Source organism: Mirounga angustirostris, unplaced genomic scaffold, assembly GCF_029215605.1.
Source record: "Mirounga angustirostris isolate CCGP_5_RB_7025 unplaced genomic scaffold, mMirAng1.0.hap1 SCAF_12, whole genome shotgun sequence".
Lineage (NCBI taxonomy): Eukaryota > Metazoa > Chordata > Mammalia > Carnivora > Phocidae > Mirounga > Mirounga angustirostris.
The window spans coordinates 21,369,598-21,386,149 of record NW_026991720.1 but is presented as its reverse complement, the minus strand read 5'-3'; the positions used below and the strand labels follow the sequence as shown (position 1 = coordinate 21,386,149).

General features: G+C 39.2%; 1 protein-coding gene and 1 long non-coding RNA gene across 4 annotated transcripts in view; one reads left to right on the top strand and one right to left on the bottom strand.

The window, feature by feature from the left end:
* MKLN1 (muskelin 1) overlaps positions 1-16,552 on the top strand; it is a 326,049-nt gene that overhangs the window by 33,085 nt on the left and 276,412 nt on the right. The window lies entirely within an intron of this gene.
* LOC123835301 (uncharacterized) overlaps positions 1-16,552 on the bottom strand; it is a 32,073-nt gene that overhangs the window by 9,209 nt on the left and 6,312 nt on the right. Inside the window, exons 3-4 of one of the 2 annotated variants that reach the window (XR_008505226.2) lie at positions 6,124-6,214; positions 5,130-5,309 (exon numbers count right to left, since the gene is read on the bottom strand). The exons of the other annotated variant lie outside the window; for it this stretch is intronic. This is a non-coding gene — a long non-coding RNA (uncharacterized LOC123835301). The remainder of the gene's footprint in view (positions 1-5,129; positions 5,310-6,123; positions 6,215-16,552) is intronic. 2 annotated transcript variants of the gene reach the window in all.

Below are 16,552 nucleotides of genomic sequence, written 5' to 3'. Positions count from 1 at the left end.
TTAGCTATTCTTCTATTTCTGGACATTTAGATTGTTTCCAGTTCTTTGCAGTTATATACGATACTGCAACAAAGAATTTATGCACGCCTTATTTTTTTAGTACAAATTCCTGTAAGTGGAGTTACCCGGCCAGAGGATAGGAACATATTTAAGCTCTTGATTAGTATTGTCAAATCGCCTCTAGAAAGGTTATACCAGGTTATACACCAAGCGGCAGTGCAGGAGAGTGACTGCTTCATCCCATTAATAGTTATTGACATTTTAGACATTTATATTGATAGGTTTCTGCCAATATGATCTAAGTCAGGTAGAGTCACTCCTTTCTTTTTGTTTTTTCCTCTTTGATTTTCTTAGAAAGAGACTTTAAGAATACCACATGGAAAAATTACACTGATGTAATGTTTTTGTGAATTTAACAACTGTGTATCAACAGACTAGAATGGTCTTATCAAACTATGTGTATTACTTATAATTAATGTGTGAGCTTGCTAACACTTTAGTTGCAAACAAACATATCATGAATGTATTGATACTGATTTTTATTGCTTTTTGGTAATTTGGTAGCCAGTTTTTGAAATTCCTGGGGTTCTTAATTATAACCCTACCTTTGCAGAACTCATTATATATGTGGAACTATTTCTCAGACATAGCTTACAAAGTTAACTAGCTTTGCAAACACTTCTTACATGTACCTTCTATATGCAATTTCATATGAATATCTTGAAACAAAAGAAGTAGATTATAGATAAAAATCATAGACGGTTAAAACTAGAGGGATCTTAAAGATCATCTGTATGGTCTAGCTTCTTTATTTGGTACCTTGAGAAACCAAAGCAAAGGGCATTGCATAACCCCCCTGAGGTTATATAGCTAGTTTGTGACAGTGTGAGATAAAAATCCCAATCTGATTCAATATTGTGTCCTCTCCGTGTAACTTCCTAGTATTAGCAAAACTTGAAGGCAATATGTAAAAAATAAAAATAACTGTTGTGTTAGGGAAATGAGATTTGGGGTACTTTCCTTTGAAATTCTATTGTGATGCTACCTTTAAAAAAAAAAACCTATGGAAAATAGATCAACAACTGCATTATAAAAATCAAGTAAAAGATCACTTCTGTTATTTAAAAGCTAGAAATAAATTATTCTAATAGAGATATATAGCAATCAAAATATATAGCATCTGAATGATATATATACACACATACATTCTACATACACACACATACATACACTATTGCAAGCACTTTATTGACATTATCTCATTGAATTCTAACAATAATCTCAAGCACAGAGAGGTTATGTGACTTGCCCAGGTAACGTCATGAGTGTCAGTCAGGAGTTGAACCAAGGCAGTCATAGACACAGTGGATTGTTCAAAGTTTCAAGCCTTGATGGTCAGTTTCATTGCTATGGAGGGTTACTATGATTGTCGGACTCTCCCGAACTCTCTCTCTACAGGGTCAAAGCTTCCACTTTAGAAATCCATTCATTTGAATAATTAGTGATGGAATTCCTCAGAGCAAAAAATTTTAGGGACAGTGCTTCTAAACCCCTCGTTGCCCATTTGCTAACTATGTGACTTTCCATTCCTTGTCAATAACATAGTTTTTTGGAGGATTAAATAAGATAAATTGTATCCATTTTTTAGCAGAACACCTGGCACACAATAAATATTCAGTAACAATCACTGCTATCATCAGCATCATTGTCATCATCAGTATTATTAATATCATTATCAACAGCGTCACCATTATTATTTCTTTCCAATTAATCCCTTTTTAAATTAAAAAAATTGTGGAAGGAGTAATACATCAACCAAGGGGCTGGGGACTCATCAGTTGTTTTTTCCTGACAGGAGAGGTAGTAAAGAGGTAGTGAAGAGAGATATTGGAAAGAGCAATGAGGGGACCCCGAAGGCAACTCAGAGCAGAGTTTTACCCCAAATTAGTTGGGATATATTTACAGAACAGTTCATTTTAAGCCCAGTGCTCTTACAAGGGATCCTTTAATTTTTATCAGGTTTCCAGAGGACCTATTAGGGAATGAGGAAGGGCACTGTTCTCAGGCCATGGACACAGACTGTCTTGTCTCTGCCCAAGGAATCCCATACACCATGGCCACCTGCCTGTCCATGCAGTGGTGGAAGTGGGCAAACAACCCTCAGCAAACGCTCTGTTTACTGTGCCTGGAAACAGGCCTTTTGCCATGGAAAAGTTTCCCATTGTACCCATAGGTACAGGACACACGTTGCACAATACGAATGATCCTATTAAGACTTCTCGCTCACCTGTGTACATCCTGTGCTTCAACACTGGGGCTCAATGCCGTTTCTAGGCGTCATTGCACTTTTTACTCATGGACAACGTCTAAAGGGGGCCTGTAGGAGCATCCTCTAGAATCCTTGTCTGGTCACAGAGCCTGAAGTCTGACTGCTTTCTGCTTCTGTCTTCTCCCTCTGATCCATGTACACTCTTTAATTTCCAGCATTTTTTTTTAAAGATTTTATTTATTTATTTGAGACAGAGAGAATGAGAGACAGAGAGCATGAGAGGGAGGAGGGTCAGAGGGAGAAGCAGACTCCCCGCCGAGCAGGGAGCCCGATGCGGGACTCGATCCCGGGACTCCAGGATCATGACCTGAGCCGAAGGCAGTCGCCCAACCGACTGAGCCACCCAGGCGCCCTAAGCTATTGCATTTTTTTTTTAAGATTTTATTTATTTATTTGAGAGAGAGAATGAGAGAGAGCATGAGAGGGAGGAGGGTCAGAGGGAGAAGCAGACTCCCCGCCGAGCAGGGAGCCCGATGCGGGACTCGATCCCGGGACTCCAGGATCATGACCCGAGCCGAAGGCAGTCGCTTAACCAACCGAGCCACCCAGGCGCCCAAAGACTTTTTTTTTTTTTTTTAAAGATTTTATTTTTATTTGCGAGAGAGAATGAGAGACAGAGAGCACGAGAGGGGTGAGGGTCAGAGGGAGAAGCAGACTCCCCGCCGAGCAGGGAGCCCGATGCGGGACTCGATCCCGGGACTCCAGGATCATGACCTGAGCTGAAGGCAGTCGCTTAACCAACCGAGCCACCCAGGTGCCCCTAATTTCCAGTATTTTATTTCTCACTTTTTGTTGTTATGAAATGAACATAAGTACATGGTAAAAGATGAAATGGTGCAAAGGGATATTCAGTGAAAGGGACAACTACTCCTATCCTGATCCCCAGGGCCCCTGTCCAGAAGGAACTACCATCTGTTCACTCATTCCAGAAACATGGTGGAGTCCCTTCTTTGTGGCAGCCACTGCTCTGGGCACTTAGGGCTGGGGAGCAAACAGACGGATAAGATCTCTGCCTTCTGGTAAGAGTTGAAGGGGCACAAAGAAGATACATAAGCAAATTATCATTTTGTATGTCCGAACACAATACATGTTACAGACAGAAACAAGCAAGGGAGGGGGACAGTGATCAGAGCTGCTGAGGTGATGTTTGAACACAGCACTGAAGGAAGATTGAGTTGGTGCTATTTGTGGGGAAAGAGCGTTCCAGACACAGAGAAAGCACATTCAAGCACGTCTGGCATGCTGTGGGGACAGGGTTTTAAGTACATTTTTACAATTTTTATTTATAAAACACTTATAAAGTATCTACCACAGCCAGGCATTCTTATGCGTACTTTATATATGTTAACTCTCTTAATCCTTGCAACAAGCCTGGGCACTCTTCTCATTCCACTGCAAAGGCAACATGAAACACGAAAGAGTTAGGAAAGTTGCCCCAAATCACAAATCAGTGAGTAGTCAGACTGAGACTTTCACAGAGGCTGTGTGGTCCTGAGCCCGTGTCTTAACTGCTGCACTCCGCCACACAGTAGGGCAGGTGTCTCTGGAGAGCTGTGGGGCAAAATGGGAGCCGTGAGACAGCCTGGAACAGAGGAACCTGTACACCCTTTCAGACAATTCTGACACACGTACGTGCGTTTATGTTTATGAATATGTGTATACACATGTGTATCCTTTAGGTCTGTGTCCTCTTAGTTAACATGCTTAATGGTAAACTGTCAAACAATTTTAATTGATGGAGAGGAAAGAAAGATTTGATATTACGTCTTTAGTTAAAGATGATATCCCATTAAATAATATTTTGGGCATGAGTGATTTCTTCTATTTTAAAGTCTTATAAATACTTCTCTATTCTGAGGTTCTGGCATACTTGTTTGTTTGATCAATGCTTCCCAAGATACCAAATCGACTTTTTTTTTTTTTTAACAACTCGGTGGTTTCTTATATAGTCAAAATGTACAACCATTGCCAATATCTAATTCCAGAACTTTCCCATCACTCCAGAAAGAAATTCCATACCTTTTAGCAGTCACTCCCAATTCTCCCCTCCCCACAGCCTCTGAAAATCACTAATCTATTTTCTGTCTCTATGCATTTTCCCACTGTGGGCATTTCAGATAATGGAATCATGCAAAAAATTCGGACTTCTTTTACTTAGCACAATGTTTTCAGGATCCATTCATGCGTGTAGTATGTATCAGGCCTTCATCCTTTTTTATGGTTGAAAAATATTTCATTGCATGCATATACTACATTTTGTTTACTTATTCATGAGTTGATGGACATTTGGGTTGTTTCTACTTCTTAGCCTTTTTTAATAATGCTGCTATGTACATTTGTGTACAAGTTTTTGTGTGAATACATGTTTTATAATTCTCTTGGGTACACCTAGTGGAATTGCTGGGTTCTTTGGTAACTATGTTTAACTTATCAAATCAACTTTGAACACAGGGTATTGCATACCACCTCGCTACTTGTAAGGGAAAAAATATAAGAGCAGATGGTTGCATTAGCAAGTGTCCTGTCCTATCCTATTTTTTTTTAAGATTTTATTTATTTATTTGAGAGAGAGACAGAGATAGCAAGAGAGAGCATGAGCAAGGAGGAGAGGGAGAAGCAGGCTCCCCGATGACAGGGAAGCCAATGTGGGGCTCGATCCCAGGACTCTGGGATCATGACCCGAGTCAAAGGCAGACGCCTAACCAACTGAGCCACCCAGGGCCCCTATCCTGTCCTATTTCTATGAGAAGGTAGCAGATGAGTGGTGGTACCTATTTCTTGGGGTTTAATGTGTCAGTACCTGAAAATCATTGGCATTCACTGGGTATATTCTCCATGCAGATCCCACTTATTGTGGCCCCCTCCATATAACAAGATAGAGAGTGACCAGGAGGAAGTTGCCCTTGAAGTAAATGGAGGGCTCAGTCTTGAGCAACCCAGTCTCTCCAGGTACCCCTAATAGCACCATAGACGAGTCCATCTGGAAAAGCAAAGGCTTTGAGATCACACTGTTCTCTAAGAATAATATTAACAATAAAAATCGAAGCCCCAACTTTGTAGCATTCACCAGAGGCCTTGGATAGTGCTAAATGCTTTATAACCTTTTTCTAGACCTATCATTTACTGGTAGCCACTTGAAATGTGGCTAATTTGAGTTGAGGTAAACGATATGTGCAAAATACACATTAGATTTCAAAGACTTAGTACAAAAAAGAGAATGTAGAATATCCCACTAATTTTTTAACACGTTGAAATGATATTTTGGATATGTTAAGTAAAATACATTACTAAAATTAATTTCGCCTGTGTCTTTTTACTTTTCTTAATGGGAGTACTAGAAAATTTTAAAGTACGTATGTGACTCATATTTGCAGAGTCAAATTATATTTCTATCAGACAGCACTTGTTCTAGACTATTCTTCACAGTCATTTGATTGGCTGGATGGTATTATCATCCTCACATTATGGGTGAGGAAATTGAGGTTTAGAGAGCTTAAGTCAATTGCCTGTGATCACACAGCTGTGGCTTCAGCACAACCCTGTCTCCAAGCCTGAATTCTTACCCGTTGCTCTGTGCTGTCTCCCCATGGCCCAGAAATATAACCCCTGTGATACAGAAATGGTTATGATCATTAGCTATGGCAAAAAGCTGTCTTTATATCTCCCTGTTGAGCGCAAGAAGAAAACTGTCCATGTTGTTCTATAAGGTAGAATTCAGGTTATAGCTGGGGGAAATTGCTTATTGGAAAGTTTCTTAAATGCTAACTCTTTGTAATGGTTTGGGGCTTACTCACCAAGGATAGGAGGTAGATGAAACTACTTCACAGGTTACTTTCATTTCTATGATCCCGTATTACAATTCTCTTCAGATTCCCACGTCAGCCACTGCCGTAACAGAGTGAGACGGAGTGAGCTGAATTAGTGCTTTTCTGTTTCATCCTTTTCCCCCCTGTGAAACGTAAGGCTTTAATTTCATTCCATTTCATTTGAATTTGTGAAAACCTCAATGGGACGTTTTTCATAGCAATGCTGACCTCTTCCGAGTTGCAATGGAGAGAAGGCAGCAACTATTTAGGAGGGAAAGAGTTATTCCATTTCCTTTTTTCCTCCCTGCTACCATAAACCATTCTCTAAAATATGTGTGTCTTAATTCAGTCAGGTCTGCTTTTCCCCAAGGTATCAGCATTCATCACTCAAAAAGAATTCTCATATGTGCATATTAATGCTAGCTATTACCCTATTTTAAATAATGTAACTTAATTTTATGATCACTTTACATATACTTATATATAACATGTATGGGAGTATAATTTATTTATTTAACTTCAAATACCAAAGGGGAAGCCCAATTGAGAACACTAGTTCCTTGAGCTATTTTTCCATGATGGGGAGGATTGGGATAATTGGGAATCGTACTTTGCCTCAGGGTCTCATCCCAAATGTTTAAGCCCTCTCATATTCATAGGAGCTAGAAATGTTGCTTCCAGCTGTTAAACCAAATCACACCCACTTTATTTCTTTTCTCCCCCAGACCACAAATTTAGAGCATACCAAGAAACATGGCAACTTGGCTCCTAAAAGATTAAGGGCAGCTCAAAAATCAAACTCTAAGAAGCTAAAAAATTTCTAAACATGTATGTGTCATGTTTTATAATTTTTATTTTTAATGTCAAAGTCAATTTTTTTAAAGATTTTATGTTGAAGTAATTTCTACACCCAACATGGGGCTCAAACTTACAACCCCGAGATCAAGAGTCACATGTTCTACCAAATAAGTCAGCCAGGCACCCCCAAAGTCAAATTTTTAGTGCCCCTAAATTAGGTTCACTTTAACTTAAATAGCTGCATGGGAGATAAATTCCACCATTTAATTTTGTTTAGTCATCCTTCCTTAAAATTCCTTAGCATTTTCAAATGTACTTCAGATGAGATGACAATGAACCACAGAGAGAAGAACTCAGAAAGAATGGTATTGGGAACGATGCATGGAGCTGAGAATCAGATGACCTGAATCCTGGTTCTGTTTCAACAACAAATTAGCAACAAAACCTCAGGGGAATTTAAATTCCACATTTACTGGATACTTACTATCTTCAAGGCATTGTAGTAAGTGCTCTATGAAACACAAAGATAAACAAGACCGTGGATCCTCAAGGAACTTATCACCAAGTAGGAAAGAAGGCATACGCACAAAACTGGTATAATGTGGTACAGAACGTGTGGGTAATGAAGGAGAGCTTATGGGAACAAAGAAAAAAAGAAGCATAATTCTAGCCAGGAAGATTGGGAATGACTTTGTGAAGAAGGTGACATGTGAGGTGGTCCTAGAAGTATGGGTAGGATTTCTGGGTGGGGCTGGAGGGGAAGGTGAGACAATGTAAGCAGAGGTATATGGTAAGAAAGTGCACAGCTGGTTTGGGAAACTTGTTAGACAGGAAGGCACAGTTAATTCTGAATAATAATGGGAGGTAAGTTCTGACTGCTCCATTAGAATCAGATTGTGGTAGAGCTTGAATTCCGTTCTGAAGAATTTAGACTTTATTAGAGGAGGGGGCAGCAAAGATAAAGGGTGGACCCATAAATGGGTCAGCTTTGCTAGGATGCTTGTTCTGACAGCACTGAGTGGTAGAAGTGGTGAACAGGAATATAAAAGGTGGGGAGATCAGTTAATCGTGGTAGGGTTTAGACAATGGGAATGGATAAAGAAGGCAAATGCAAGAGACAGATGCATTTCAGAGGGAGAATTGACAGGGCTTGGTGAGGACTGGTTTTAAGATGCAAAAAATGACTGAGGTTTTGAGCATTGATGAATCAGAGGATGGAGATGCTGAGCATGTAGGAGGTTTGCTGGGAAAGAGGCTGAATTTGGTTTTGAGCATATTTCATCTATTCTGAACATATTGGCTAATCATATGAAACACAAGTCAATTCCTGACTCCCCTCTTTCCAAAACCCTTTAATGTCTCCCCATCCCACTCAAAATAAAAGAAAGTCCTTACAATGGCTGATAAAGCCTTACATGTCCTGGTTGCCCACTTTCCCTTTGATCTCCTCTCTTCCCACACACCCCTGTTCTCAGCACCGAGAGCCACACTGGCCCTCTTGCTCTTCCTCCAGGACTGCCTAACATATATCTGCCTTAGGGCCTTTCTTGGTGTTTTCTCTGCCTGAAAGCACCTTTCCTCAGATGATTCTTATACCTTGCTCCCTCTCTTCCTTCAGCTCTTACTCAAATGCCATCTTTTTAGAAAGGCCCTTCCTGATCATCCCATATAAAACAGTAACCATCAATCCTCCCTTGTCCCTTTCCCTCTCCCCAGTTTGCTTTTCTCCACAGTACTTATCACCATCCAATATACTCAGTATTTACTTGTTTATTATCACACCCTGGAAACTGAAACTGCAAAAAAAAAAAAAAAATATATATATATATATATATATATATAATGTAATAGTCCAATATTTTCAAGGGTTCAATGAGGTTTGTTACTCTCGCACATCATTCTTGGGACTATACATTGATATAATCCCTTTGAAAAGCAATTTGGCAGTATATATAAAAAGTCATAAAATGTTGGTGTCCTGGAACATTTCATGTTTTGAAAATTCTGAAAATCAATTCTAAGAAGATAATCTAAAATATGGAAGAGAAAATATACAGGAAAATATGTATTGATGTGATATTTATAATATCAAGAAATTGGAAAGATTCTAAACATCTAACAATATAAGTAAATTACTATTCATTTATTTAATAATATATTATTCACTTATTAAAAGGATAGTTATGAAAACCTGGTTAGCAACAAGGAAAATGCTTATGAGACCGTTATATTTAAAAGCACAGAATTCACAATTGTATACAGTATGATTTCAGTTATCTTTAAATATGCATACAGAAAATCTAAGAGGAAATAAATTCAAATGCTGGTATTAAATGCATTAGGCTGATGGGATTCTAGGCAGCTTATTTTCTCTAAATCTTTCAGATTTGCTGTATTTGTTATATCCTTTCTGTGATGTGGTTATTTTATTTTTAAAGCAATAACTTTTTTAATCATCAAAAGAAACTGCTGGGGTGGGTGGTGCCTGGATGGCTCAGTCAGTTAAGCATCCAACTCTTGACTCAGGTCATGATCTCAGGGTTGTGGGATTGAGCCCCGCATCAGGCTCCTTGCTGGGCGTGGATCCTGCTTAAGATTCTCTCTCTCTCCTTCTGCCCCTCCCTGACCCCCCTCTCCTTCCCTGAAAGAAAGAAAGAAAGAAAGAAAGAAAGAAAGAAAGAAAGAAAGAAAGAAAGAAAGAAAGAAAGAAAGAAAGAAGGAAAGAGAAAGAAAGAAAGAAACTGCTGAACTGCTGCTACAACTCAGCTCACTCTCTAGACTGCATCTTTGGGTACCAATGGAAAGTGTGAGTTTCCAGGCCAATGGATGCCACCTTTAGGACTGAGGGCCACTGACACCAATGACTGGTCCTACAGCTCATTCGTCCCCCAAGTCTTAGCTCCCCCACCTCGTCATTCCTAACTTCTTCCTCTTCTCCACTTGCCTGCATAATTTTAGGCTGTGTCCTCCTGTTTGTGATGGTCACAAGCACGAAACAATGAAGGCTGAAAGAACACAACTTGCTCATGCATCATGACAATATTTATATGCATGCACTGAGGCTAAACTGCCTCATCCATGTCTCCTTTTACTTTTTCGTTTTTTCTTATTTTAGCCACCCCTTCCCTCATTGGCTGACATTCAGGATTTCCCACTTGCTCTTCTTCACAGTGCTTATCATCATCTGATATATTATATATTTACTATTTTATCATCACAACTTAGAAACTAAAGAGGTTAAAAAGAAAAAGGAAGGGGTGCCTGGGTGGCTCAGTCAGTTAAGCAGCTGCCTTCGGCTCAGGTCATGATCCCAGGGTCCTGGAATCAAGCCCCATATTAGGCTCCCTGCTCAACAGAGAGCCTGCTTCTCCCTCTCCCTCTGCCTCTTCCCCTGCTTGTGCTCTCTGTCAGATAAATGAGTGAAATCTTAAAAAAAAAAAGGAAATGACCCAATATCTACCTCCTGTGCATTAAGCTCTTTCTATATATTACCTCACTTTATCCTCTCAAGCCAGCAAAACAAGTGTTAGTCACATTTAGGGATAAGGAAACTGGGGCTTTGGGAGGTTAGACAGTTTGCCCAGGTTCACTTACCTAGGAGGTTACCAAGTTGAAATTTATTTATTTTTAAAGATTTTATTTATTTATTTGAGAGAGAGAGAATGAGAGACAGAGAGCACGAGAGGGAAGAGGGCAGAGGGAGAAGCAGACCCCCTGCTAAGCAGGGAGCCCGATGTGGGACTCGGTCCTGGGACTCCAGGATCATGACCTGAGCAGAAGGCAGTCGCTTAACCAACTGAGCCACCCAGGCACCCTCAAGTTGAAATTTAAACCCTTCTCTTTCTGACCTCAAATCCTATGCCCTTAGCCTGTACATGGATGAACACACATTAATTATTCAGATGGCATCCGTTGATTTATGATATAGATATTGCCCAGGTGAAACAAACAATTGAATAACTGAATTATTCAACCTGAAACTCTCAATCGACTGGTGCTGAGTGTCTTTGTGTCAGAAGTAACTGGCTCATTGCTTCAGGTTTTTTCTGCATATGTCCCCAGTATGGACTCAATAACAGGGTGGGTCTCAATAACGATTTGAGACTAAAACCAGCAATCTGAAGTATTTTAACTATGTTGGTTATCTGCAGTAATCTTGGCATTTAGTTATTAACTAAAATAATTTTATCTGTTTTGATTAATGACCTCAGTTGAAGGATTCAGAAGCTCTCCTTTGAAACCAACAGCAACTCTTTTGATAAAACAAATTAGTTATTAAATATTACATTAGATCCTTTCAATCAGTTATTTGGACTTAAGACTTGAAACTATTAATAGAAGACATATAAGGTGTCAAAAGGAATGTAAGAAGCAGTCATGACTAATACCATTTCAGAGGAAATTTCTAATAAAAAGAGATTTTTTGGGCGCCTGGGTGGCTCAGTTGGTTAAACGACTGCCTTGCTCAGGTCATAATCCTGGAGTCCCTGGATCGAGTCCCACATTGGGCTCCCTGCTCGGCAGGGAGTCTGCTTCTCCCTCTGACCCTCCCGACCCTCCCCCCTCTCATGTGCTCTCTCTCTCTCAAATAAATAAAGAAAATCTTTAAAAAAAAGAGAGATTTTTCCATTTAATAATCCATTTATTTCAAGCATCACTTTAATAAAGATTCTAAGCAAATTTGTTGTAATGAGACTGAAGGGACTGAATAGAATTTTCCAAGAAATATTGCTGATAACATTCACCATTAAAACAGCTCAACAGTGTTCTTTCTTGTCTGCCTTCTTTGGCTGAAGTCCCTTGTAGAAAAATCTTTCAGCTCCTGACACAGACGTGAGAAGCCATAACGTAATCATCCTCATCATAGCTAACATTTTTGAGTACTTACTATGAATCCGATTTTGCTACATACTGCACCTGATTATCTCATTTTAATGCTCAGAAGCCAACAGGGTAGGTTCTGTTGTTATACTCATTTTATAGATAGATAAAGAAACTGAGGCATAGAAGTATTTAGTGACTTACTCAAGAGACAGCATTTAAAATGAAACACAAGATATGTTATATGGGTTGTTTTGCCTTCTCTAGGATCTGAGAAAATAACATTTTTTAAAGGAAACACCAAGTTTGACTTTATGGCTTTTATGTTAAAAGGGAAAGTGAATGACTTTTTGAATTGCTGCAACTGTTATGCCGGTGATTAATTCCACTGGAGAAGTGGTTCCATGAGAGCTGAAATTTTAGATCTAAAAGTCTGAGAGTGCGTTTTCCTTGGATCATCTGTGCGTTCCTCATGACCCTGTGCTCCATCAGCCTGTGCTGTAAACTTCCCTTCACTGTAAGAATGTTTTTCTCTCTGAGGGTTTTTAACTGGTGGAGCTGTCCTTGGTCTGAGAGGTCCCAGAAGAAAAGTTTTGCCTGGGCTCTCTGACCTGACACAGAATTGCTGTACTTCTCAGCTGATGTGTACAAATCTGCCAACCCACCATGTAGAACAGATTGGGAGAATTCTTAGGAGAGGCTATGGAAACTCTGAAGGACACATTACCGTACATTTCTGTGTTTCTCTCCATTTAAGCAGAGCTTTCCCACCTTAGATCAGGAAATGGAGAACCTGGAGTTCACTCACTCAGTAAACTAGTTTTGAATACCTACTCTGTGCGTAATACAGTTTTAAACACCACAGAAAATAAAGATAAGCTCCTGCCCTCAAAGACTTTACATACCAGTGATAAGACTCTCACACAACAGTTAGTTAAAGAACCCAACATCGTAGAGATGGATCAGAAGCCAATGGAGTGCCATAGATATTAAGAGTGAGAGGTTCAAGGCAGGGTAATGGAGGCGGAGGGAGAATGCTAAAGCAGTGAATGGGTCCTCAGGTGAGAGAGGAAATGTAAGAGAGGCCTTGAAGAGGAGGAAACTAGCCACAGAACAGAGTGTATAGTTCAACTCTACTTACTTAAAAAGGAAATAAACAAAAATTGTATTTGTAATATTAAATGCAGAGAGAAAGAGTTGGAAGGGTAGCTAGCAAATTGGGAGGGGAGGAGTGCCATTGGCAGATGGTGGGGAGTAGAGGGAAGGGCTAGAATCCATAGGGACTTTCAGTTTTTACTGTATATATACTTCTATATTGTTTGAATAGTTTTCCAAAGAGAATGTGGCCATACATTACTTTGTGTGACTAAAAAGTACAAAATGTACAAAAAGAATGAGTAAGAGTTGGGATTGTAGAACAAAAAGAAAATATTCTAGGTAAGAGGAACAGCTTGAGTCAATGTCCAAAGGTGGAAATGTACAGGATATGTTTGGGGAAGAGTGAGGACATTAGTGGGACCCGCACAAAAGGGATGTAGTAGAAGTGCAAATTGGGGCCAGTGGAGAAAGGCTATGAAGGCAAGGCCTAGGAGCTTGAGCCTGTCACCCTTGGCCAGAAGCCATGAAGAGTCTTAGAAGGATTTGGTTCAGGGCTGATTAATCTAGCTGCACAAGGATTCATTTATTAGTGCTCATACTTGAAGACCCAGCAAAGTTAGATGATATGAATTCAAATTTACCTATCTTGCACACCATGAAAGCCAATGGAAATGTCTCCTGTTTTCACTGTAGGAAGAAAGGCTCTGACTTATGCAAACCTGTTTTTAGAGTTTTCAGGAACCACCAAAAGATGGAAATGCTGTCAAATGCAATTGGGGAGCAGCCACGTATACCTGATCCACAGTATTAATTTCACCATAAATCTTTGTGTAATATTTGACATCTATGATGAATAATTCAAATGTATGAGGGAAATTTCGATCCCTAGCCTATGAGAAATGATGAATCAAATGTGTAAAATTTGAGTAAAAATTACTTGATTCTAAAAATGAAATCAGATGTATTCTGTAATACGGTATGTGTTTTAGCTCATTTGTCTTTTCCTTGGGTGAATTGGTGAAATCAATATTTTCTTTAACCTCCTGTTTCTTTAACCTCCTGATATACAAATATCACTCTGCTGATTATACAACTATTCAAACACTATATGTGTACCCATTATATTTTATTCACACACACACACACACACACACACACTCATACAACAGATACAATGTAACAAAAATCTATAGCTACCTGGGAGTGGGGAAGTAACACTCCTACAAGCCAGTCTTGAAGGAACATTAAATCTAATATGAGGAAAAATACTGTAGCTAGTTGAATCTTGAGTCATGCATTGTGACTCATTGTAAATGATTGGATTCTGAGTGAGATATTGACCAGCAAGTGGAAGAGAGACACAGCAGAGTCCCAGAATGATGATGCCTGTTAGGTTTGTAAAAAAATGTGGTCGCCTACTGCAAATTATCTTGTAACCAGAAGTCAAGTTTGAAGAAGAAACTGACAATTAAATTTCACTTTCACTTTTCACTTTTCTTCTTGTTCAAACTTTAAAGACTTTTAATCCCCATCTTTCCCCCCACAATCCCGCCCCCTCGATCTGTCCTTTTTCTGAGGCAGATGGAGTTCTTAATAGGCATAACTGAGTTCCCTGCTTTGTGAAGGGAAAACAACGGGACAAGACGGATTCAAAAAAGCTTTACAAATTACGTGGAAAGAAAGATTGCTGGTTTCATATGATGCATCTTCCTCAGAGCCCCTTCTCTGTTCTTCTTAATCCTTCTTTATCCTTTAAAATTACTTTGTGGCGTGTCTTCCCATCACAAGGATGAGGGCAGCATGAGACATCTAACCTCAGTGTGTTGGGAGAAGGCAGGAATGCAAGATGATCCTGTGCCTTAGGTGATTAGATAGACTCATACAAATTTTAGGAAGACAGTTTGGAGAATGATTTAAAAAAAAAAAAATCTCCTTTAAAAAAAATCTAGACCAGAAAAAAATTCCTCTAATCACTTTAATGTAGTTCTTAACACTGATTTAATCAATTCAATCTGGTAAATATGTACTACTATCTACCAAGTTGAATAAAAAACATTTCATGTAGTCCTGATAGCATTGTGCTAATCAGCAGGATTATAGAAGTACAGAATCTTCGCTTCTAGTACAGTTTGGACAGGGGAAGTCTGATTTCTGCCTCTCTCCTCTCTGTTTCAGTCTCTCTGTCTTCCTCCCTGATAAATGGGTGCCCTATATGTATCTTCACTTGGGATGCAATGCATTGTTTGAATTGTATCTGAGTAAGTCTGAAACCCCACAATTGGAGAAAAAAACCTTCTTCCTGGATTTGATGTTCTCTAATACACAGAAAGAATATGGAGCCTCTGTGAATGACAACAGCTTAGACAGATGCTGAGAAAGGCTATTCATTTATGTGTGCAGAAGTGAGTAAGAAGGTCATTCTAAGCAGAAAGGTGGGAGCCGATTTTGTAGTCACACAAAACTTTCTAAAGAGAGGAATGAATAGGATTGGTGAAGAACTGATACACCAAGATAATGCTGAGAGAAATTAGGAACAGCTAGAGAGTTAGGATATATTTTGGAGAAAAAAATAAAAACCACCCTGAATTTATCTACTTGTTCATCAATATGTTTGAGGTGAAACATATGAAAATATGCAAAAACATAAATATCACTCTGCTGATGATATTGTAGATCCCCCAAAGCAAAGGAACACATGCCCCATTCATTCCCTGTTGACGTCAGATAGTTTATCAAGTGTTTGTGACCTAAAATGAGTGGGGGAAACTTACTATCTTTAGTTCATTTCTGCTTTCCCTCTAAGTTCAGGGATAAAACTTCAATGTGTTTATAGAGCTAATATTTTATTACATTTAATTTTATTAAAAATATATAAACATTGAATACTTATAATTTATAACATAGCCTATGTATTTATAATTTACTTATATGAAATAATGTGTTTCTTTGAGGGGGGGTTGAGGGGGAGGAAGAGAGAGAGAATCTTAAGCAGGCTCCATGCCAGCTCAGAGCCCGATGTGGGGCTCAATCTCACAACCCGGAGATCATGACCTAAGCCAAAACCGAGGGTTGGATGCTTAACTGACTGAGCCACCCAGCCACCCTTATATGGAATAATTATTAAAATATACAATTAATAGTATCCTCAGAGTCATATATTTTCATATATTAAAGTGTTCGCTCATGGGGCGCCTGGGTAGCTCAGTTGTTAAGCATCTGCCTTCGGCTCAGGTCATGATCCCAGGGTCCTGGGATCGAGCCCCGCATTGGGCTTCCTGCTCGGCGGGGAGCCTGCTCCTCCCTCTCTCACTCCCCCTGCTTGTGTTCCCTCTCTGGCTGTCTCTCTCTCTGTCAAATAAATAGATTTAAAAAAAAAAAATCTTTAAAGTGCTTGCTCATGAAAATACTTTCTTTATGTTAAAATATTTTAAGTACTTCAGTGTTCTGCTTTTGTGATACTAAGAAATGTTGGTTTTTTTTAAGATTTATATTAAGTGTTTTTCTCTTTTTTCTAACCAACAGCTAAATTTAGAGGTCCTGTCTTATGTCACAAATGAGCCTTGTTGGTACAAAAAAGTTTATATTTTGAGGGGCTATGGAGACTTCTTGTCCTTTAAGCCTTATTTACAAAGTTTTTCTCAACTGTTTTTTAATGTCCCTCATATAAGCTTGCCAGCAATAAGCAAAAATAAAGCTGGGA